This window comes from Acanthopagrus latus, chromosome 16 (genome assembly GCF_904848185.1).
Source record: "Acanthopagrus latus isolate v.2019 chromosome 16, fAcaLat1.1, whole genome shotgun sequence".
In the NCBI taxonomy this organism is placed as follows: Eukaryota; Metazoa; Chordata; class Actinopteri; order Spariformes; family Sparidae; genus Acanthopagrus; species Acanthopagrus latus.
The window spans coordinates 14,349,275-14,373,430 of record NC_051054.1 but is presented as its reverse complement, the minus strand read 5'-3'; the positions used below and the strand labels follow the sequence as shown (position 1 = coordinate 14,373,430).

The following is a 24,156-nucleotide window of genomic DNA, read 5'->3' as shown; positions in this document are numbered from 1 at the left end:
GTGTGTGTGTGTGTTGGGGGGGGTGGGGTGTTGCATTTTCGTGTTTTTGATGAGTGTGATTGCGTGGGCGCGTTTATGCTGCCTCACTTTGACAGCACTGGTCCGGCTCCATCCTGCGGGTCAGCTGGGGTTTAATTGTCACCCTTAAATATTCATGGGCACATTGAGTAGATAAATGAAGGTATAAGCACACTGTAAAATTTTCAATAGGTCAGGTGTCACTGACTTCGCCGGATACAATTTACTGTATGATCTGACATTCGCTGCAATGCCAATTAATATGTTAAGAGCATGAAAAGAAACCCCTAATGGCATTTTCCATTTATGCATTATGAAGTAATCTAAAATGAGATGGATACTTTTAAGACTAAAGGTGGGCTGCAATAAAAAGGAGCACTTTCTGGGGGTGTTTTATATAGGTATGAATCTATATGATTCTAACATAGACTTAAACCTTTGATGCTTCTGGTCATTACTTTTTACCTGAACATGTGTACCCTCTTGATAACCCCAACACCGCGCTCAGATTATTGTACAGTTTATCATCATACTCTCAGACAAATGTCATCAAATCTCCAGGCTCACGAGGAGACAGTCGTACCAACTATTTGTAAGTTCAAACTTATATTACTGCTTATTACATAAGCAGAATGATCATTAGATTAAAACTATTTCCATCGCACAAACTGATTCTTACACAGAGATTATTTGTCACTTAATATCAAGATTCAATGACTGCCAGGTGTAGAGTGGCATGTTATTGTTATATAGAATATGGCTGACATATTGGACTGCCACTTGATCAAAATACTGTAATAACGATTAAGACTAGAGATATTAGATAAATATTGAAATATTTGTTTATAATTTGATTTCACAAAAATAGCAAAAAATAGATTTATTTGCAAAACATAACACTAATGAAATGTAAACAATTTAGCATTGGTTTAATTAGCATAAACAAATATGGTTTTACTTATTCCAATTAGCATATATTTTACTGTTCTTACTCTATTCCTACTCTACAGTCACTTCCTGTTTACATAGTTGACAACTATTTCTTTTCAAGCAAATTCCTTGCTGCTCTACTCCATACAAGCTAAGACATTTCAACCCCATTTAGTAAATTGGTAACCTGAAACTAGCTTGCAGTAACTAAGAAAAATGAGCATTGATCAACATATGCTTGGCGTGATTACTTGATTAATGCGTGGATCTTGATGGAAAAAAGAAAAACCCAACAATTCGACGCAGATCCAAATAAAACTCCGGATCTAGGTGGTTGAATATGCTTTATTTGATGCTGAATGAGGCTTGATTGAGTGGACTGGTTGGCCTCGGTGGAGATTTGCGCTCTACTGAGTGCCATTCTACTCTGGCAATTATTTTTTCTCATAGAGTTCCAGGAATCCGATTTTCACGCAAACATGAATCAGTGCCCTAGCAACATGATCAAAGCCAACTTAACCCAACTCAACCACCCAGCTGTCCCTCTCTTGCCAAGGTTAGCGTCCCCTCATCCTCTGCGCTTCCATCTTTCTCCTTAATGGCTTATTTGACGATAATTAACCCTGAATCCTACAGAGACAGGCCAGTGAGAGATTGATGGCCTCGTCGGCACGCTACACCTGTTCTGCTGCAAGGCTCACAGTTACCAAACCATGGCCAAATATGACTGCCCTGGAGCCCTGCATGTTGATGTCAAAGACAAACACAGGTCCTCCCCAGTGGCCTGGGTGTTCTGTACAGGGCAACGTTGTGACCACAACCTCTGATTACACTCATTATTCCAGTCAAGGCTGGCTGCTGTAAGGGGGGCACCCTGCAGGTCCCTTTTGTCCCAATTAGCTCCACTGTCCCCTTAAAACGTCTATTCATCTGCAGCCACACATCTTGTTGCATACAGATGCTGTGACTTACAGGAAAGCATATTTCATGAGGCCGGGCCTTTTTGTCAGCGAATCCATTTAGGGGAGGAAACAACCCGCGCGTTTTGGGAATTTGGCAGCACTCGGGGACCGTATAATTGACAGTTGAAGGGAAAGAAGCGGCGGAAGTGCTTTCATTTTTAGCAGTTGCTGCTGTTGTGCAGACCCCGGCCATTGATTCTATATCGAGTTAATACGAGGCATTCTTTTGCTCTTTTGCCATCTCGCTTTCAAGACCACAGCTCAGGCTAATATACCGACACATGTAGCGCACTTGATTTTCCTTGTCAGTGTCTTTGCTGCGGTGGATTACTGCTGCGAAAGCAAATCATCATGCCAGTGCTGAATGGCATTTCCAGGCTTCACACATGTGTTTGCTATTACCATGAACAGATGTTAATTACTTCTTTTTTTTCCTTTTTTTTTTTCACTTTACTTGAGATGTTCCTCACTCCCATACATGATGCCACGGTCTTCTTCTCAGCATGCCGGGGTGAAGCACGGGCCCCTGTGATGTTCGCTGCAGTGGGGGCTTTCGGGAGTTGGGGAATAATCGAATGCAGAAAAGTGTTTAATTTTTCATAAACAGAGGAACCAGCGAATGCACACAACTAACAATGTACCCCAAAGCAGATGTAGAGCGTTTTTAATTTATGGAGAACTGAGCGAAATGGGCAGATGGAGCAAGAGGAGGTGGAGGCATGCTGAGGGACTCCACTTTTTTTTTCTCTCTCTTCTCACCTCACAAACAAGAGAAGCCTGTGAGCGTGTGCCACAACACACACAAACACACTCCCACACACCCGCTCAAAGACACGAGCGCATGCACGGTCGCAGACATGTACCACCCCCACCATTTACACACACACACACACACACACACACACACACACACTTCCCCGCTGCTGCCATCGCTTCTGCCACACACAGACAAACACACACACTTATCCCCCCCCCCCTTTTTTTTTCAACACAATCCCACTCTCCCCTGCATCCCACAACAAAACACACATGGGCACATCCCCCTCCCATACACACACACACACGCAAATACAACCAAAAAAATTATCCCACCACCACCACCAGCAGCCCCTCACAGGCAAATCCTTGGGGTTCCACCGGACCCGATTGAGAACGCTCAGTAATGAACTGCCTCGTGTGCTCTACCGAGTCTGCCGCAAGTAGACAGGCTTCATTCTGGCGGGCCATATGTACGTATGAATATGCATGGGAATCTGTCATACAGGCAACAAGCGCTACGTATATATGATGCCAAAGGTCACCAGTGTGAGGAGTGAAATATTAGCTCTCTGCTGGGCATTTGCAGACATGTAAGATTGTGTTCAGAGGGCGTGGGTGGACTGTGAATCATGCAAATGTGTGAATGCAGTCCTTGGCTCACTTTTAGAGGACAATATTGATTGAGAAGTTTGGCCACTTAGTTTTATCTGTTGTTGTTGTTTTTTTTTGTTTTCTTTTTTTTTTCTGAGGAAAGATATTGAAGTCAATTGGTTGCAAACACACCAAGGCCACACCGGAGATATCACGCTCCACTAATTTTATGTAATTTGTGTCTTCCTGGCTCCTGGCTTCCTGCTTATTTATAAGCCAAGGCGATGCTGTATGTAGAATTTGTTATGTTGGATTTAAACAGGGGCTTAAATTAGGGGGAAAAAAATCTCTGTGATGTGAAACACAGATGCAGACACACTGTTTGTAACTTCAGGGGGAACAGCACCAGTATTCCTAAGGTCAGAGACTGAGCATCGAAAAACACGACTGTAAGCATCTCGCTTTTATTTTAATCATAGTCAAAAGTTACATGTATTTATGTTCCTTCTTGAAGAATTGAAGTAATTTGTGTTTTACTGCTTCTTGTTTTCTTGGTAGCCTACATCAAACTGTGCAGTAATGGTCCTCAGCTCAAGCAGGGATGAGTGAGTCTGGAGAGTGACAGCTGATTGGTCAATATTTGAATGAGTCTCAGGAACAAACAAGAGTGATCTGATCGAGCCTCCAGCCTAAAAGGATGCTGGTTTTTTTGTTGGTTTTTTTTTATGCTTTAGGAACGAGACTCAACAATCAACTAAGTTTCTCCAAAACTGCTTGCTCAACTTTGAGTACATTTAATTCAGAAACGTAATAGAACTATCCAAAAGTTGTCAGTCAAAGGAAATTCACTTTACTTTTTGGGATTTGCTGACGCTTACTTACTTGTCCTCACTCGTGTGCTGCAAAAAACCTGACAGATACATCAGCATGATGGATGTCGAGCAGGATTACAGTATTGCAGACATACTGCTGTAATGAGAAATTTGCAAATGCCACTTTGTTTGCAGTCATTTGAAAATAGTAAAAAGAAAGTTAGAATGATATAACATAATTTACTCTGATTCAACAGTTCTCGGAGAGAGACACAGTTTGTTTGCAGTTAGTGACAAGCATTCTCTGCGTGCAAAGCGAGCGTGTCTCGGAACCGCCAGTGTTTTGGTTTTTTTTGCGGTCACTGGAGGAGGGATGTGCTGGGTTTACCCTGAGCATCAGACATCGGTTGTGAGGTCTGTGTCGCCATAGCCAGCTTGTGGCAAAAACACAGGCCTTGTCTCTCAGGCCATGTCAGGAAGAGGAATAATCTGTTGGATGTATGGCCTCCCAGTCGGATTGTCTCCAGGGGTTGTTGGTCTTCGGCAAAGCTGTTTTTGAGACGGTCTGCGGTAAAAGCTGGAGTGGCTTTTGAGTTGTTTTTCTTTTGTGGCTCTGAACCGGTTTGGAACTGAACTGTTTTGGGGTTATGTAGACAACAAAACCAGAACTCTTTCGTTGAGGTTTTTGAAATGCACATGCACACACAAGAAAACTGAGTTGTGGTCTATTTGTCTCTGCAGTGCTGTTTTTTTCCACTGCTACTTGCTATTTGCTTTCACGTTTTGTCTCATTTGATGGAGCCATTTCAAAATGTTCTATAATTTTGTCTTTTTAATAGTATTTTCTTATTGACATACATATTATGGAAAACATTTTTTGCAATGTCACTTTCGCCCCCGTGCCCACAAAGACTTTCTCTTTTGGAAAGTCATAACAAAAAACCCCTGTAAAATGAAAAATACAATTCTGGAAGTGTCACAAACACAAAAGAAAAACAAAAACAAAACAGTAGTATTGTTTGAAGCTGTCCATGTGTGAGGGGGTTCAGCAGGAAATGTGCCTGCTTAGCCGATATGGGACTGTAGCACACATGCTCTGTGGGCCCAAAAAAAAGGAAGGCTTGAAAAAAAAGCTTTGCTGGCAAACAGTCAGTGTGAGCAATGTGCAGGAACACAGCGTTGAGCTCTCTTAAGACAGCCTGCCAAGATGTTCTTGGCCAAATTGTGGGTATGATTATCAGCAATGGTCATGTACAATAATGTGTTCATGTTACACAAGAAAATCCATATCCATGATCCATGATTTAAAAAAATAAATAAATAAATAAAAAAAAAGCAGCCTTCCCCGGTGCTCCACTGTAAACTTATCTCATGCTCTCTGCAAAAGATACTGATCTCAGTAACGCCTCCGAGATGCCTGATAAATATCAAGCTACAAAACTTTTACAGCTTTTCTGACAAACGTGCACCGAGCACAATATCTGCACTGTATTGACACGGTGCCAGTCATGCTGGAGGACCCCGGGTAGTTTTACTCTCTCTCAGCATCTTTTCTGCTTTTCTCTTATTGGCATTTGATTGAACAACTTCTCTCGTGGGCTCTGCTACTTGACATGGTTTTGTTAGAGTAAGAGTTGGCCCTATTGCGGACGCATTTCATCTCTCCCAAATGACTTGTCACTCCATTTCTAAACCCGAATCTCTTCTAGTAAAATAAACACAAAAAAAGGAAAAGAGAGAAGATATGTTTGTGAGCCAAGGCTGCAGTTCCAACAAGCACAACTATCTCCAGCTTGTTAACTATTTATTTGCAGCGACATTAGACCAGCATTACGCCTCACCAAAACACATGTGTCCCCAGGCATGGCCCAGACGGCCTAACTGTCCCGCAGTCTCTCTGCTGTAAATTCCCCACTTAAAATTTCATGATCTCCGCTCGGCAGGATACCACTTCCATCATGAAAGAGTTCTCAAACCTAATAACCGTTACTTCTCTGGCGGAGCCATCAAAAACCTATTTGTTTCAACAAAAGCCCTCTTCCCCCCCCCATGCAATGCTGCTGGGTAATAATGCCAGATAGGATTTAAGGGCAATGAATTGTGGAATTACCATTTTCTCCTCTCTCTGTCTCTGTCTCTGTCTTTCTGTCCTCTCTCTCTCTCTCTCTCTCTCTCTCTCTCTCTCTCTCTCTCTCTCTCTCTCTCTCTCTCTCTCAAGATCATTATATTAAACACTTAATTATTCATTGGTAATGCCTGTCATGGTGAAATATTGTCCTCTGCCAATCTGAATGCATCATACTGCCGAGGCCTGCCTCTACTTTCCCGAGGTTAATGGCACAGCCCTCACTTGCATTAGCTTGGCTAAATGCAGTGCACCTCATAAGTCAAAGTTCCCTAAGTGAGTGGAGAAGTCGTCACCTCGAGCGCTCTCTTTTCCTTTCTCCTTCAGCATGTGGGTCAGTGAGATCATCCTCGCAACAGGAACTAGCTCTGAACACACACACACACACACACACACACACACACTCATATATGTCCATGTAGGATCTTTATTGTTTTATCTGAAGGATGGTTTGGGCTTGACAGAGCATTCGCAGCTGAATGGTGCCTGCCATCGGGGCTTTTAAAGGTGAGGGGTGAATGGATCACTATTCATGCAGTGCACTCATAGACTGAGCATCCATAGACGGCCCCTATAGGGTACAGACTGTTATGACTAAATTATGAGACTGACATTAGTCATTCCATACTGCATGTTCAATTTGGACGGACATAAACAGTATTAAACAGATTACAGGGGGAGATAGTGGTGACAAGGATCTCTCAGGTCTGACGCGGAGATGCGTGGCACACCTCCTCGCGTTAATACACTCTGGCGTGCAATATTTCTTCGGCAAATATGCAGTGCTAACAAAAAGTGATAGTTTTGTGCACTTAAGCAAATTGCATGTTGATTACATCTTCTTGATATTGCTGAAATGAAATTCATTTTATCATTGGTTAACAGGGTATTACACCTAATAAGAAATCCTTCCGGGACAAAAAAAAAAAAAAAAGAAAAGAGCAAACATTTAGTTGCGTGCCAATAACGGGAAATGCTGACTTATGGGTAAACATTTCACAAGCTTTGCAGCTTTTTTTTTTTTTTTTTTTTTTTCCTATGGCAAATAAAGTGAATACCAAAAAACAATTAATTTCATTTGAAGGGAGGTCAATCTGTTTTAACCCCAGCTGAATGAAGTGGCAGAGAAAAAGGGGGCAAAAAGGATGCTGGAGATTAATACCTTGTCTTAAAAGCCAATATGGATCATTATTTTACAGCCCTCTATTACCTGGTTAAACATGTATGACTTGATGTCAGCACATTATTAAAGGTGCTCTGATGCTTACCTCACCACTGGGCCATCTAGAAAAAGATTGCATCGAGAGAAGTTATTGGAAAAGCGCGCGGTCGCTCTCAGCACATTGTGTACACGCTGTGAAGGAGTGCAACGTGTTTATATTTGCGGATCTGAATCTGCAGAAAAAAAAAAAAACACACACACTTTAGTTAATTTCCCAGCTTTCATTTATGAGCGCTGCACTCAGAATGTCGAGCACCTGTGTGGCCTCCGACAGAAAAAAAAAAAAAAAAGCGTTTGACATTTTTAAAATTGGACCGGACACGTCGTCCACGAATCAATTAACGATGTGCAGCAAGTCGTTGTTTTGCTTTGACTTTCATACTCGAGATTGCTCATTAAAACAAAGAAAGGAGAGTGAGAAAGTCTCTGGGGGGGCAACAGAAAATACCATAGCCGGTTTCCCTTTAAATCATTTGTTTGTTATTAGTTAATGACTCCTGAAATCCAACGGCACATTTGGGTGATGAAATTTCTGACCTTCACTTCACAGTTGACTCTCCCCACTGTAGAGCTCATTAGTGAACCATCTAATCTCATTAGACGATGCTGGGGTAAGGTGGCACGGCGACAAAGTAACCACTCTCTCTCTATCTGTGTGTCTCTCTCCATCTCCGTGTGTGTCTCTCTCCCTCTCTTTGCTTTGGCCCAGGAGCAGAAACAGGTGTGGGAGCGGGCGTGCGAGCCTGGGACAGGCGGAGTCCTCGCTAACCCTTCTCCTCTAATTGCCGCGGATGCCAGTATGCTCGCTCTGCTCGCTGCCTTTCATAACAGTTGGTGTTTGGCAAGGGGCTTTTTTATGTTTGTTTAAGCTGATGATTTGCTACTTATTGTGTCTCAGTCAAAGGGAATACTTATCGCATCCTCAGTCGAACAGAAAATGTGTGCACGCGTCGTCCCCCTGCGGAATGCCGGTTGCCAACTGCTCCGAGACACGCTGCGGCGTGAAAAGCCACTTTTTGAAACTTCCAGCAACAATCTGATGTTGATTTAGCTTTTTTTTTCTGTAACTATTTACAAGAAACTTCTGCACATAGAGAAAGAGACAGAGGCACTGCAGCACAGCTGTGGGGATTAAACTATGTATGAGCAGCCCTGCCAGTTTTACCAACTCCTCAGGCCTTAGGCATATAGGGCTAGATAGTTCCATGTTGACAACAAGGATAATCACATTTTGGCTTGCTGTAACACGTTAAAGTCTTAAATCATTCATTTCATTTCCTGTTATATTATATGTGAGCTTTGTTCCGGGGTCTGATCTCAGCAAAACAATGAGCTGCTTTTCTGATACACCTTATTGATATTTTTTTTTCCCCGCTCTCGACATCAGATATCCTCGGCTCCAAACTTAGAATTTACTCCCCTGTCTGCACGTTTTTCTCTCTTGCGAGGCTCGCGCTCCGGATCATGTGGAGCCGTATTTATCGTCGCAGCTTATTTAAATAATCACAGGCATGTCAGCGCACATTATGGCCCTCTGTCAAGGTAATAACACATTGTCATTGCTGTTGGGAAGAAAATATTAAACCATAGATCAATGTTTAACAATGCATAATGGACTGGATCTGCATGTTGCCGTTTCCATTTCAGTTGGCCTTTGGCTATATTAGAATAATTTAATGCTCCAAATAATATGAAAAAGAAATCTGTTGTTGTTATTACTTTTTTTGATGAATAGTTAAGGGAATCAGTGTAACATGTATTTTCGAATATGACGGGTGTTTGCATGTGACAGCCGCTTGACCGTGATGTTAGTGAGCCTGTGCCCTCTGTCGATTAAAGACAAAAAGCATAAAGCAAAAGCACATATGTACATTCATATACATTACTTCTGTTTGATTTACATGGCTGCCAACAGTGCCGCACATTGAAAACGAAACCACTGGAGATCGTAGGGTTGTGTTTCTTGGTAAAGCGTATTCTGGGCACATCGCTCACATCTTTGATGCTTTTATTCCACGAAACGATTTAAAACTGCAATAACTGATTTCTCAGTCACCGGGGGACAGCGAGGACAAGCTGTAAACTCAACGCTGACATCACCAGTCGAAGTTAAAGTGTGGAGGATTTAGTCATCCTGCAGTGTGTTTGCAGATCGCAACCAAATGAACACCCCATGTCTCAACCTACGGTGGCCAAAATGACCTCTCTGCAGCCTGGTGTCTGGTTTGTCCATTCTGGGCTACTGTAGAAAACCTGCGGCGCAACCATGCACTGCTGACTAATTCACAAATTCCCACAGTTCAGCATATGGTTTGTCCATGTGGTGTTGCCGTACCTGCCAGTCAAAGATGACTTGGTGCAAGCGGGTAGTAACAGAGCTGCTCCCTCTGTCGATATAAAAGGCTAATTCCACCAACTGTCAGGTTCAGGTGATTATACCCTCATGAAAACATGATTATGAATGTTCTATCAGATTTCTGCCCCAAAATCCGTCACATTAGATCTTCAGCAGGTGCAGAGTACCATTTAGGAAAAAATAAAGAAGTAAAAAAACTGTGTTTAAGAAACTATTTTTGGAGATTCCATAGATGTACATGTTGCCATAAGAGGTCCTTACTATATATGTTTGCTGACTGACATACACAGGGCTCCTGTTTTCCCCATGTGGGTTGGACCAAACCTACTAACTTTACTCTAGACACCCATTCCAGGTGTGTATACACACACATACACACTCCACACGTCCTCATCATCGCTTGCTGGTGAGTCTGCTCGAGGTTCAATGAACCATCAGGCAGAAAATCTCCCTGGCTGATCCGGAGTCAGTGTGTGTTGGGTGCCGGGGGCCTGCGGCGCTCGCCCTAGGGATTCCTCTTTGGATCAGCTGTTGCTAGCTGAGCCAGCAGCTAACAGAGCCCTGGGGAGCTCCAGGTGGGTCTGATTAGCTCTCCACGGAAGAGAAGGGGTCAGGGGAAGGCAGCTCGGGTTACCTTTGCAGAGGGAGGAGGGGGTTAGGAGGAGGGGAGGGGAAAGAAGAGGAAAGCGGTGTGTGGCGGAACAGGCAAATGAGTGGTTGCGGGGCAGAGAGCGGGGGAATTAGACACATGTCGGCCCGAGGTCTCAATTTTCCCGCAATCAGCACGACACCTGGCCTCGTCTTAATTGGTCAGGATACCTCACCTAATCCATCGCCTGTCCTCCTCAGTGTCTGGAGCCCTCTAAGCTCCGTTCGGCGCTGAGGCGAATGGACAAAAGCCAGGGATGAAAAGCAGGGGGGCCTTCCTTTGAGGCCTAATCCAATTAGATAACTGTTAGAAAACTGTGAGTGGAGTTTCACGTCCCCTTAAAGGTAGACACGAACTAAGGCAACCTCCGTGACCTCGGAGAATGCCATCTTGCTAGGAGTCACAGCAGGGACCCCAATCCCCCCTCTCTTGATCTCTTTGACCAGAGGGAGTGTATTTTGTGTGTGTGTGTGTGTGTGTGTGTGTGTGTGTGTGTGTGTGTGCGTGTGTGTGTTTGAGAAAGAGACAGACACGGATAAATGAACCCAACTCGTGTGCTGTAGCAGCTAGTCTACATCTCATCTAAGTCTGAAACGAATCGGTGTCTGAGGGCTCTCTCCTGATAGTTGCGTAACGGCGCTTGTGTTTGCTTTTGGTTTAAACTTAATTAACTCTTTAATACTCCAATGTAAACACAAGCAAACAAAATAAAACAAAACAACATGAGAGCCACACTCGCATATAAAAGTACAGAAAGTGCACTACGGGGACCTATCTGATTTATTCCTATTTACAGAGTCATGATCGCCTAAGGTGGCATCTTTGCCAGTAAATATATGAATATGTATCACCGCTGCTTTTTTGAGACATACTTTGACTTACACGTTTCCCCCCACACACACACACACAGCTCCCATTTATATTCATGCAAATACAGAACGTTTCCGGCACCAAATAAAACGTTTTGAAACACATCTAAGTATCGTAAAAACTTGTGATGTGCCTCGGTGAACCGGCGTGGCCTCAGAGGCCGCCCCTAAATGTTTGCTAAAGGGGGGCACCGGCTGGCCCTCGGAATACCCCATAATGTCCCTGCATAGTGATCAAACAATGAAATTTAATCAGTGGCCTCCAGTCTACTTCCCATAAAAATGTGTTCTCTAATATAAAGTTCATTTCTATGAATATTAAAGCAGCATATCATCTGTTGAATATTTCATTTGATCTCCACCTTTAATAATGCAAAATGAGGGAAGGAACATTCGCCCCCCCCCTTTTTTTTTTTCCTATAGACGATGACTTCGTCCACTATTGTATATAAGTACCGCATATTGCATTACAAGCACGGGTATCTTCTAATATAGGTGCAACTAAAAATGGCACCTCCTGCAATGGATAGCGCGCCACTCACTGCCTGGGGGCATTTTGGCTGTCACTGGAATGCGGCTAATCGGAATGATGGAGGTTCAAAGTAAATGTCCAAGGAGAAGCGTCGCTTGACGTGCGCTCGCTTCGGATGCTAACTTTGAATTGGCCGGGTGGCTGGCTCGAGACGGGAAGAGGAGTTTTTTTAAAAGGCGACCGAAAGAAATACGGACGCTAAGATAGTTACGTAAGGGCTGCTCGAGCTCCGTGAGCAGCCCTGGATGCTTATCGAGTGTAATTGTGAGACATTATAAGGATGCAAATGAAGTGTGTAGACATGGCAACCCTGTCGGAAAAAGCCTTGAGGCTGTCTCCCCTTTGTTTCCTTTCCCCTCTCAGCCATGTTCTAATTGTATTATCCTCGTCATTTATTTGCTTCTCCTCTTGTTTTCCGTCTGCCTCCTCTGAATGTCTTTGTATGGCGCAGTCATCAAGGTGATAATTGCATTGCCAGTCCCCCAGTAAGAGACATTCTTAATTATTTCAACATTAGGCGGTAGTTATACAGGCTATTAATGCTTGACTTCGCAATTATATACTTTGTTTGATTGCCTTTTATCAGCAGGAGACAATGTGCTTATTTGCCACTGACAAGAGGAGCGGCACAGTTTCATACAAAAGATAAGCGATGTGACATTCCCTGTATGGCTTCCATTCACATGCAAACGTCGCACGTTGCGTTGAAGTGCTTTTAATCTCGTGAAAGTTCCCCCCCAGGCCCCCCGCCCCATCCCGTAAAATAGTTGGAATTGTGTGGACGCTGAATGGGCTGTCAGAGCCCGCTAAAAGCAGTTTCGGGGTCAGTCCGCGCTTTTGAAGACTCGACGCCTGCTTCCCCGGTCTCCTCCTTTTTTAAAAGCCTCTGCGTCATTATCCAGTTGAGATTGCTCCGAGTTGTTGACACCTTCCCCGGAACACATGTTTCCTTTCTTTTTTTTTTTTTTTTATGTGCGGAGGAGTTGTTTGACCCTTTGTACTTTACTGCTTGCTGATGCTGGTTTCTTCTGTATCATTCGTGGAGTATCTGAAGCCTTGTAACGGTAACGCACTCGAAGTATGTTGCTAATAAGTGACATTTTTATTTTATATGCTTCTTTCTAATGCGATTCAGGCCTAATTACACTGTGGTATACACCTGGCACTAGCCCCCACTACCACATTCCTCTGTCTTTAAAGCCTTGGCCCACGCATCAAAGCCGCCTGGTTTTGATGATATTTTGGCACTGGTTTGTGTTGGCTGCAACTTAAATGGGATTAGAGTGTTGCGTGGTTTAAAAAAGGCCGCTGCTCTTCATCTCGGTATAACAGGATATTATAAGTACTTTTCAATGTCAAAACTTATAGGAGGAATTACAGGAAACTGCAGGGCGGAAAAGGTCCACGTTTAGAAGCGTGTCATCAGCCGCCTCATCCTCGGCTTGTACTGTTCCATCAGTGTTATTGACGGACTAACCCTCTAGCCCCTAATGCACCAGAATAGATTTAGATCACCGCGCCCCCCCCCTCCAGCAGGCCGGTCCAGCCAGCGGCCGCTCCAGCCAGCGGCCACTCAAGTGCACCTCTTTGGACAGCGCCCTTAACCGAACGCCGCTCTCCGGCCAATGTGATTACAAGCTAAATTGGGTTCAGATATTGCTAGTCAGCACACCAGATGTCGAATCCATGACACCTGATGGTTTTCGGCTGAACAAACAAGCGGAGAGCTAGGGGCCAGTATTTAAATGAAAGCGAATTCAGTACACGCTGTTCGCAGATGTGCATTCACGTTGTTTGCTAACTGCCAATTCATTGCTTATTCAGTTTTTAATTATTGTCTGTAACTGCCAAGCTGGGCTAGTTTTTGGCTGTCATATTGGTCCACGGTGAGGCTGGAAACAGCACCACCGAGGCAGCACGAACTATTCTGCTGACTTAATGGCTGAAAAAGAAAAGCGTTAAAGCTGCATTCGGTCATTTCTGACAATTCGAGGGTTGCGAGCGCCCAAAATAAGAATTCAAACACAGCTCGATTTAACATTGGTTCTGTCCGGATAAAGAGACGTCAACACCAATAATTACCACTGTAATGATCACGGTGTGAGCATCCACACTGATGAACAATATTGTGCTCCAAACAGTGGCGCCAAGCACAGGCTGCGCACCTCAGCTGTGTGAATAGGAAACTGAATTTGATGACTTGTTACTGATGTAAAGTGCACTCCGAAACAACAAACAAGACCATCTTCAGAGTCCACATCAGCACCAAAGACTGCTCGACAGAATTCCACAGGTAAAACGACGTGTTTTGATGCGTTATTTTCAGCCTAACGAAACGTAATCTAAGCAATTTAATAAGTTGTGAATGTGATGGTGCTATGGGCAAAGATCAGAGATTCCCCAAGGTCCTGTTGTGAGCAGAGATTTCTGGGTCACAGGTCATGAGGAGCTATTGGGTGCACCTGTGATGTTCTCCCTCAGCTGACTGGAATCAGTCAGCCAGGAGGCTATATATAATAGGGGGGTTGTACTTGCCCTGCTCAGTTGGATGCCTGTCTTCAGGGAGTCAACACAAAATCTGAAGTGAGTGAATTTTCCATATACTTTGTTTCCCCCGTGCTCTGTGTCTCCCACTCCACCTTTGTTTTTTGGGTCCAGTCCTTTTGTCTGTCAATCATTCTGACAGATCAGTGGGTGGCTGCGCGTTTTACTCCCACTGCCACGTTTCAGACACCGAGGGACCACTTTTCTCTGACCCTTTTTGTGATTTTGTGCAGTGTTTTGTTAATTCCCAAACCCGTGACCCCTGTCCGAAACGTAACAATGGCCTGTAAAATCAGATGGATTCTAAATTGCTATTTTGTGTGATTTTGCGACAGTTTCTGAGTGCTACGCCACATTCGTAAATACAAATCCCGGGCCTCTAACAATTTGTCAGACATAATGTAGGTGCAAACTACAAACAAAACCCATTTCTTCATAACAATGTTTAGCGTAAAAAAGTTACATACTTCTGGCTTTAAAACTCGTTTTTAAAGCTGCATTTTATCATTCCTGACCACTAGAGAGTAGCAAGACCCCAAAACAAGAGCTCCAACACAAGCGCAAGTTAACATTCAATTCATTATTGCTAAATATTGATCCACTTTAAGGCTGGAGGAACTCTGCTGATGCAACATGAGCTATTCTATCCTTATAACTTCAAATAGTTTTTTAAAGCCCCAACAGATGATCTCTAAACACCAGAGGCCACAATGAGTGATCCAACTCACAGAAACGCGGGCCGATGCAACACTTGCTCATCACGTTGTTGTGGCGATGGTGCGAGAAACCAACAACGGCCAGGCTACACATCAAAGACAACAAAGTGAGTTTCCAATAAGTGAAGCATCTCTAGTCTAATAAAAAAAAAGGTAGGTCCAAAACAGACTAGTCCAACAAATAAGAAATAAAATGATACCATTATTTGAGGTAATTGTGGTGTTAAATCATTGTCATTGCTGTTGTGTTGTCATGCTTAACAGATGTGTCTTGATGAGCAAATTGTTGTAATGCATAGTAAAAGAAATACATCTGAAGGCAGAGACAGAAAAATCACAGATCCTGTAACTGCATAAATAAAAACGTTTTCTAAAAAACAGAATGCTCGACTCAAATGCCTCTTGTATAATTCATTTGGAAAACAGTTTCTGCGTGTGTGTCTATCTTTTTATTACATAAAAGGCTCCTGTTCTTGCTCTTTTATTTACATTCGTCACTGAGTCTGTCAACAAATTCCTTCTCAGAGCCGCAGTGATGGAGTGGGCGCGCAAACGGGCCAATCAGCAGTGAAGCGACTTCATCGCAATTAATATGCAGGCTATATTTTATGTATGCAACAATTAATGTGATTTATTATTGATAACGATGATCAACTGGCTTCCTGCTGTTTTCGAGATGTTCTGTTTTAAAGCCAGAGTGGATAAATTGTTGTGCTACAAACATTTCTGATCGCTCTGATAAATTATTATGGGAAGCAAAGTGATTCTACTGATCAGCAAGCATGTCGTTCTGAGTGCATTAGTGCTTGTTTTGTTTCTGAATGCAGTACTTTCATCCATGTCAGGCTTTCGTAAAACATCAGTCATTTTTCCAAACAGTTGTTTAGTTCAGTGGTGTTCTGACTAGGGGCTGGGACCAACAGAGGTCCTTTAGTGGATTACAGAGGGTAAAGGGCAAAGGGAGGAATAGAACACTTGGTGGTTGAGGTTGTTGGTGGTCTAACAAGGGAAGAGAAGCGGTTGGCCATTTTGATTGTTTAAAGTGCCTCTATTTTGATAACTGACGCTGAAGGCTTTATTTTTGAACCTACAAAACTTTCTCTGAGGGGGTTTCTTCAGAAAAACAAATAGGAAATTTGTGGTCAATAATGTCAGTCTTGGCATGAAAATGTTTGGGGAAACCCTGGTTTAATTGTTGAACCAACCTGATCATCAGAACTGAACTTGGCTAAATGAATGAATGAACTGAGAAATGACACATGGAAGTATCAGGGTAGGGAGAAGTTTAGGGTGGTCAACAAAACATTAACCTTATTAACACCAGAGACTGCTGTTTGTTTGCACCGGAGACGCTTTCTCAGTGAGGATGAAGCCCCCCTCACCCTAATGAAGTAGTCTGTTTAACCCAAACCCCGCAGTGTTTCAATAAAACTTGTGTTCTGACTGAACCATGATCTTTGCTTAAACTTTACCAAGCTGTTTTTGCGCCTCAACCTAACTCAACCCTATACATAGTACACAGACAAATTATTCTGTCTTGCTGATATGGGCATGGGATTAGGTGAGAAATTAGAGTGGATGGACAAACACTGTTTTATTTTGTTTTTTTTGTCATTTAATTTTAAGCACTTGTTCAAAACAGGTTACCTGAGCAGCACTGGCTGGCTTACAGTTCATGGTGCCAGGTCCAGGTGATGCGCTGTTATTAAAAGCTGAGAGGAAACAAAGACAGCAACTCTGGAATATACATGAAAATATGCTGAACTCTCAGCTCGTTGCAGGTAGTGCTGCGCAGAATAAATAACTGCACTGCTCTTCCTCTCAGCTGGTGAAAGAATTTTTGAGGTCACTGAAGGAAATGAATGCTGACACAAAGAGGAAAATCAATCAGATGCTCGCCCTCTGTAGTTTTTTCTTTTTTGGGTCCTGATGCTCGCCGGGCTCTCCTCCAATATTATTAACAGTAATTAACCGGAATATTATTACTATTTACCCGTAGAGGGGTGCCTCAATCAAACTGGGGGAGTGCACTGAGCCACAATAGCCACTATATTCTGCACCCTTCCCTGCCTGACATCAACCCATACACACTGGCATCCACCCACACACACACATGTGAGCTGCGACAAACACATGCACAGCAGTCATTGCCCATGCAGCAGGACATACATCAAGACCACCGTGTGGACATCAAAGATCAAATTACACCTCCCAGTATGAGACACATTGATAACCCCGATGTCAGTAGGAATCCAATCAAAAACTAAATTGTGCCCCACTAAAACGGCCCCCTTGATTAGTTCTCCAATAAAATCCATTTCCTGCCCTCGTGCCTATTTTAGGCGGTTTATTTCCCCTGTGGTATCAGGCAATAGGCCCTACCCAGGACTCCCATCTCAGAAGGCCCGGCGTGATGTGTGTCTGTCTGGAGTGCTTTACAGGGGCTTGATGCTTCTGTCCGCCCCCCGACCATTCCCAATGATTATACAGGACCTACCGTTAGCTTTTCCAATATTCACCGCTGGCTCAACCTTTTGTGTCCACCCCGAGCAGAACGAAATGGGCAGTGCTTTCAGAAAATTGTTGCACCTATTTTTTTTTTTTTTTTTCATACCTCGCAGTACTGAATCGTTGAGCTATCTTGCAGAGAGGGACAGAGAAATGGCACAGATGTAATACAGATCCATCTGGTCGCTCCATCGCGCGGATAGTGCTGGGATTCATTCACCTACTGAAAAAAGACAGACCTCCTGATATGTATTCTTGCATTTAAAGGAAAAAAAAGAGAAAAGAACAGAAGTTACATCTGGAGCTGTATTATCATTATTACATGCTTTATGTAAATTCAACTGTAGCACTTCAAGTAATATTTCTCCTTGCTGCGTTTGCATATTTATTACACTCTCTATACCTCTTTGTTAGTCACGTTATGTGTTCCCAGGAGTGTGTATTTGCCATTGATGCCTCTCTTCATCCCTGACTCTATAAATTACTGTTAAGCACAAATTATATCTTAAGAATGACCCCAGAGTGCAGGATTGATGCTTCAATCATCCCTCTTTCTTTGGAAGTCAAAAGGGAGACTTTTAGAGTGCTGGAAAAAGAAATAACTGATTGCTGATTGCAGTGGCATGTGGTGCAGATGGATGACCGTTAGTCACAGTGTATCCGGTAGGTACAGTGCAGCATGAAATATACAGTGTACTGTAAGTTCTGAGCGCTATAACTTACACAGAACCAAAACACATTTCTCAACGAAATGCATTTTTAATTGGATTCATTGTTTATTCTGAGCTCAGAGGGTACTGTGAAAACACTTGAATATCTTATCTGAGCTCGGCCTTGAGACTTAAAATATTTCAAACTGGAGCTGTGGATTCCACTTAAGAAGCCTGGTTAAAGGTTCTGTTGAGTTGTGAGCATGACAGATACTAGAGAAAAAAAACATGCTTCTGATGCTCGGCCCCTCAATTTTGAATCCCCCTGCTTTATAGTAATGCAATTCTAAATTGCTGGACCACTGCTGTAAGATGCGTGCCATTCAGCAACGTCCTCGAGGATGGCCGCAAACCTTTTGTTGTATACCGCACACCATCTTTCTCCCCGACCGTTTTCCTGTCTGTATCTCAGTTATTACTCATGGAGTGCAAAATGCCAAGAACAGGAAAAACTAAATGTTTCTAATGTTTTGTCTAAGGTCCTGGTGACCACATTCCCCTTTTAACAGCTATTAAATCATCACTAACATCAAATTAGATTTTTATAATGATTTCATCTTTACTAGCAGCCACAGGCGCACTGGGCCTTCGTCGTACACTTGCAGTTTGGTTCGGCACTGAAACTACTTGGTTGGGTTTAACTAACTACGTTACACATGTAAGTTCAGCTCAAGCATAAGTACATTACCTATGTAATGTAATGTGACGTAACTAAACTATGTCAGTAAGTTACAATAACTCATGTCGACAGCGGTCTCCTGGGTGAAAGTCCCGCGCTCCTTTGGCCCGGCCCCCCCATCCCCGACCTCCTCGCCACACAGCTGTTTATGCTCCCTGCCTGACTTCCTTCTTTGCAGCTGCAATAATTCCTACGGCCACAAGGGGTCCCCGCTGAACAAGAAATGTAATCATCAGCCGTAATAAGCACACAGTCAGCTTACATGGTCATGTTATTTTCTTTAGAGGATGAGCTGGTTAGAAAGATAATTTTGGACACAAGGCTTGTTTGAGAAGTGCATGCATTTTTACATTTATTCAGCTTGAAATGTGCAGAGAACCCAGCTGTAAAACATGAAATACATTGTTTTTGTATATAGTTTGTATGATGTGTGAATAATGTCCCTTTTCATGTACCCCCTGAAAAGTTGTGGTGAGTGTATCCAGTTTCTTGTTATTGAGTTTGACCCCAAACATAAGTCATGTCAACTTGTAGGATAACACACCGCACACTTCTTTTAAGCAATCAAAGCAGCAAAGTGTTTCATCATGCGCAGTGCTTATGATGTATCAAGCATAACATCAATTTGAAAAAACGAGGATGTAAAGCCAATGTCAACAAAAGACAAGCATCAAATTTTGTTCGTAATAATGAAATTGTTTAAAATAATTTTGACATGCAATAAAAGGAAGTAAATATTGATTATAAGCCTCTATATTTTGTGTCTCTCCCTAGACAAAGTGCATCCAGCGGGAGATTACAAATTCACTGTTTCTGTCGGCCGACACCAAATGAAGTGTCCTATCGACCCTTATCTCTTTAAAGGCTGGGCAGTAAAGGGTTAAATGCCATTAATCCTCCGTCTTCTGTACAGGAGTGATTTATCATTGGACTTGACAAAAGGTGATTTGTTTACTCATAGATCCGCCCCTTTAGTTATACATCCTGCCGCCTGGTCCACACTCAATCGCTCTCTGTCCGGTGAAAGTATGTGACTGCTTGACATGTTGACGCGTGGACGTAATTGTGTGTCACGCATATAAAGTTTACTAAAATGGAAATTGACCATCCGGGGATGTTTTACAGCAGAATTACCTAATTTACTGTATTGACATTATTGACCTCTTCGCAGGCCGGAGAAGGGATTCTGGTGACCTCAGCCAGTAAACACATTGGAGGCGATCAATACGACAAAGTCAGAGTTCACCCAGCTCCCCCGGCCAGGTTGATTGCGGAATGAACTCCATTAAAAGTTTCCAAGGCCCGAAAGTCAAACATCATTTGGCTCAGACGTCAGAAAGCGTCCCCGGCAAAGCCAAAAGACATGCTGCTGGTAATGGAGTTTGTTTTGCGGGCTTTAATTGCAGGTGCACTCGTGCCAGTAACTCTAAGAGTTCTGCACAGGGAGAATTTGTTAAAGGGAGCAACTGTGTCTGAGATTAAAGTCAAAGCGCTCGACTTCAGTAAGCCCTGTCCAAACCGCAGATTTCTGGCGCGGTGACATCTACGTCTCCATTGGCAGCTGTCCTCTTAGATCTGTGGCTGTGTCGCCGCGGCGGTGCACAAAGCTCCGGGCCCGTCAGTTCTGCGCGACTCAGTGTTTTACTTGTCATCGCCATCGCACTCACGGGGAAGTTTTTTGGGTTTTCTTTTTTTTTTTTTTTCGGTGACACCTCTTTATGCGGGGACACCTGCCATAGTCATTACTCTAATTGTCCGTTTTGTCTCGTGAATGAAGGGCATTCAGAATGAAATTAGGCACTCGAGTCGCCACCACAGTGTTGATTCGATTCAGTAGTCAGACTTGGGAGGTCTACAGTAATTGCATTCAAAATTGAGCACCCCTCCCTCCACCGCAACCACCGCCACTGCCACCCACACCCTGCCATCACCTCCTGATGAGGGCGGCATTTCTTGAGCTTTTCCCCCTCTCCGCTGCCACTCTGGGTATTCTTCCCCTGCTTCCTGCACCAGCCACAGTTCCACACTCTCCTCATCAGTCACCACCCCTTCCCTCTTTCTCCTCTCCGACTCCTCCGTCATCCTCTTCACCCCTCCGTCTGCAGCCAAGACTCCCCCCCCCCCTCTATTTACAGAGATAAAGCCGTAATGGCTCTCTTTGTGCTGCTGACGGCCACTCAGCCGTGGCAGCCCAGTCAACAGATAAATATTTCTTTTCTCTGTCTTCCCTTTATCGTGAGCTCGCTTCAATTAGCGCAAGTTACAGTCATTTAATGAATTCCCTCCGTGACCTTTGCTCCGCTCCCCTCCTTTCAGGGATTTGACTAATTTAACTTTGTCTGAAAGGTTTGCCTGTGGATGTGGATCTGTGTGTGTGTGTGCATGTGTGGCGTGAGCTGGTGGGATTCAGGATGGGGGGGCATGACGTGTTTTGTTTGCTGACTGATAAATGGATGTATAATGCAAGTAGATAAAGGTTTTTGCAAAAGGGGACGCGGCTGGGGTTGGCGATGGGAAGAGCCAAGGAGAACATTTACACCCTTCCCCACCTCATCACCACCTCCACCACCAAGCTGTCCAAAGCTGTGACATGTGGGCCGACACTCTCTGTGCCCCTCTCTTCGTTTTCCCTCTCCTTTTCTCCCCCCACTCCCTCCTCTCTCTTTCCCTCCCCCTCTTTCTGTAGATAGATATTTTTATTCCTTGGCACCTCAGTATAGATAGGCCATTGGGCTCCTGTCTGCTGGGGCAGCTGGCTGGGGGTTGGAAAGGGATGAAGGATAAGTAGATTCAATCGGGCGTTGCAAATCAACTTTTCCACCAGCATCCTGGGAAGACCTGATAATACAGGTTTCTAATATCTGACCTGTCTGGCAGAAAGAGAGAGGGAGACTGAGAGGTGGGAGGAGAGCGATGGAGGCAAGAGAGAGCAATGAACACATTGATTTGATGCGGCTAATAGTTCTGCAGTTGATAAGCACGCTGGCGCCAGTCACAAAAATGAAAGGCTAGCAACGGAGTGAAATAAATTGGGTCTTGCTTCTTTTCTTTTTTTTTTTTTTTGTCTCAGTCCCGTCAGAGTTTGGACATGTATCAGAGAATTTGGCAGACAGGGCATCGGCGAGGTTTCCTGTTTGTGTCTCTCCACCTGTCAGCCTTCATCCACTCCCCAATTGGAATACTGTTATCATCGCCTGTTTGGGGAAAAAAAAAAAGCGAGCGCGAGTCAAACTCAGAGCTGCAAAGGACAAGACATGGAGTGTGAGCCGCTGTTGACAAAGACGGCAACGGTGTCTGCGATGTGAGGCGCACAGTGGCGCAATTAACATACACGTCACATTTTACGTTCTTCATTCTGACAAGTACAATACAGCGATTTATGTGGGTCGCTCAAAGAGTCGGTAAGATACCGGGCTTATCATAATATGTAAACATGGCTCAGGTTTTAAAATGCAGGAAACAGCTGAAAGCAAAACAGATTCTTTTAACTTGAAGCAACATTATGTAGAAATAGTCTTTTTGTGTCATTTTGTGCCCCAGTTTTGTGAACACAGGGCCCAGGTCTGTAACAGTTTGTTGGGTGTAATGTAGGTGCTAACGACAGCCAAAATTCATTACGTCATAACAGTCTAATGCGATAAAAACCTGCATCTCGAAGTAAACATGTATGTAACGCCGTGATCTTACCCTCTCACTGACGTTACATCAGAAAACAAGTGATTGGGGGACGGAGTGGGTGAGACAGAGACACCGCTCACCCTATTACAGGACCTTGTACCTTCAAGATGATTTTGAAGCTGCTGTAGTAATTACAACAGGCGCAAAGGAGGAAGTCAGGAAACAGTATTGTAGAGCGATAAATCTGTGCTGGGTGAACATCACAGAAGGGTGCTTTTTTTTTTTTTTTTTTTAAGGTGCAGTAAGTAAGAATTGGCCACCTTGAATTTATACTCGCAGGACACCTGCAGCATATCACAAGAGCAACTTCTTAATGCTGCTTACCATATTATTTTTGTACAGCTCTGACTGTAGCTACTGTTAGCTTGTTAGCTCAGTTATGAGTGCAGGTAGCGAGACTACCAGGGTAGTGAGTTGTTTACACTGGAGCTTTGAAATGCTGGAAAGAAACAGGTTTTCAGGCTTGTCGCTAGCTGGTTAGCATGCTACATCTTTGATATTAAGTCAAAATTGTTTTTTTTTTACTTTGTGTTGATAACATTAATTATTGTTGGAGTGTTTTGAGCTTAAAATCTTACACACCGCACCTATAACCAAAGATGTAGCTGTTCTAGCCTAATCAAAGTGCTCATTTCAAGCCAAACCATAAGCTTTTCCCTCGACCCATCCAAGTGATTCTGATGCCCAAACCTAATCAAACCTGCGTCGTCTCATCCTGAAACTGATTTATTTTTCAACACTGATTTGTAACAGATTTAAAAGAGCACCGAGAAAATGATGTGTTCCCACGGAAACAGGCATGAGATCAGAAAGCCCCTTCATGTGTTGTTCCAGTGGATGTTTTGTTGTTTAATTTGGAGGGGTTGCTAAGAGTTCTGGCATTGAATCTTCATTCTTTTCATGTAAAATGTCACTGTTCATGTAAATCATGTTCAAAATTTAGACACTCGGTTCTTTCTACAACTGCAGAACGTTCATTTATTTTATTTTTGTTTTTCTTTACAGATTTGTACTTAACGTCACTTAAACACATCATGCAGTTTTTGAAACAGATTTACAGAGAACAATTTACAACCTCAGACCTTGAAACGATGTTTGACACCATTTCACTTCTGCAACTTGTCTGAGCCCATACATTTAAAAAACAAACAAACTAATATTAACAGCTGACAAACGCTAAACAAACAGGTCTGTTCCTCTCAGGCGGCTGTGTACAAACCCCAGCCTCCGTGGATCGGGCCTGCTCAGACGGACCGAGCGGAGCCTGCTGTGTCTGTCCAGCCCGGGCTCAGTGTGACAGTGCAGACGCTGCCACTCTGACCTTTCCTGATGCTACCAGCTACAACCTAGCCAATACCGGCGCTAACGAGACACTGACATGGCTTGACAGCCGGGGGTGGCACGCAATTATCCTACCGAAGAAAACTGCATGTCGGCATGTGTGTGTGTGTGTGTGTCTCGGCGAGGTGTGTTTGTGAAGCCAGGGAGAAAGACTC

General features: G+C 43.6%; 2 long non-coding RNA genes across 2 annotated transcripts in view; both read left to right on the top strand.

The window, feature by feature from the left end:
• The window catches only part of LOC119004729, a 29,877-nt gene extending 20,625 nt beyond the window's left edge, over nucleotides 1–9,252 (top strand). Inside the window, exon 3 of the long non-coding RNA XR_005070284.1 lies at nucleotides 8,129–9,252. This is a non-coding gene — a long non-coding RNA (uncharacterized LOC119004729). The remainder of the gene's footprint in view (nucleotides 1–8,128) is intronic.
• Nucleotides 9,253–14,375: 5,123 nt separating this feature from the next.
• LOC119004731 lies at nucleotides 14,376–15,691 on the top strand. The gene is made up of 3 exons (XR_005070286.1): nucleotides 14,376–14,408; nucleotides 15,045–15,192; nucleotides 15,611–15,691. It is a non-coding gene; the product is annotated as an uncharacterized LOC119004731 (long non-coding RNA).
• Nucleotides 15,692–24,156: the final 8,465 nt, after the last annotated feature.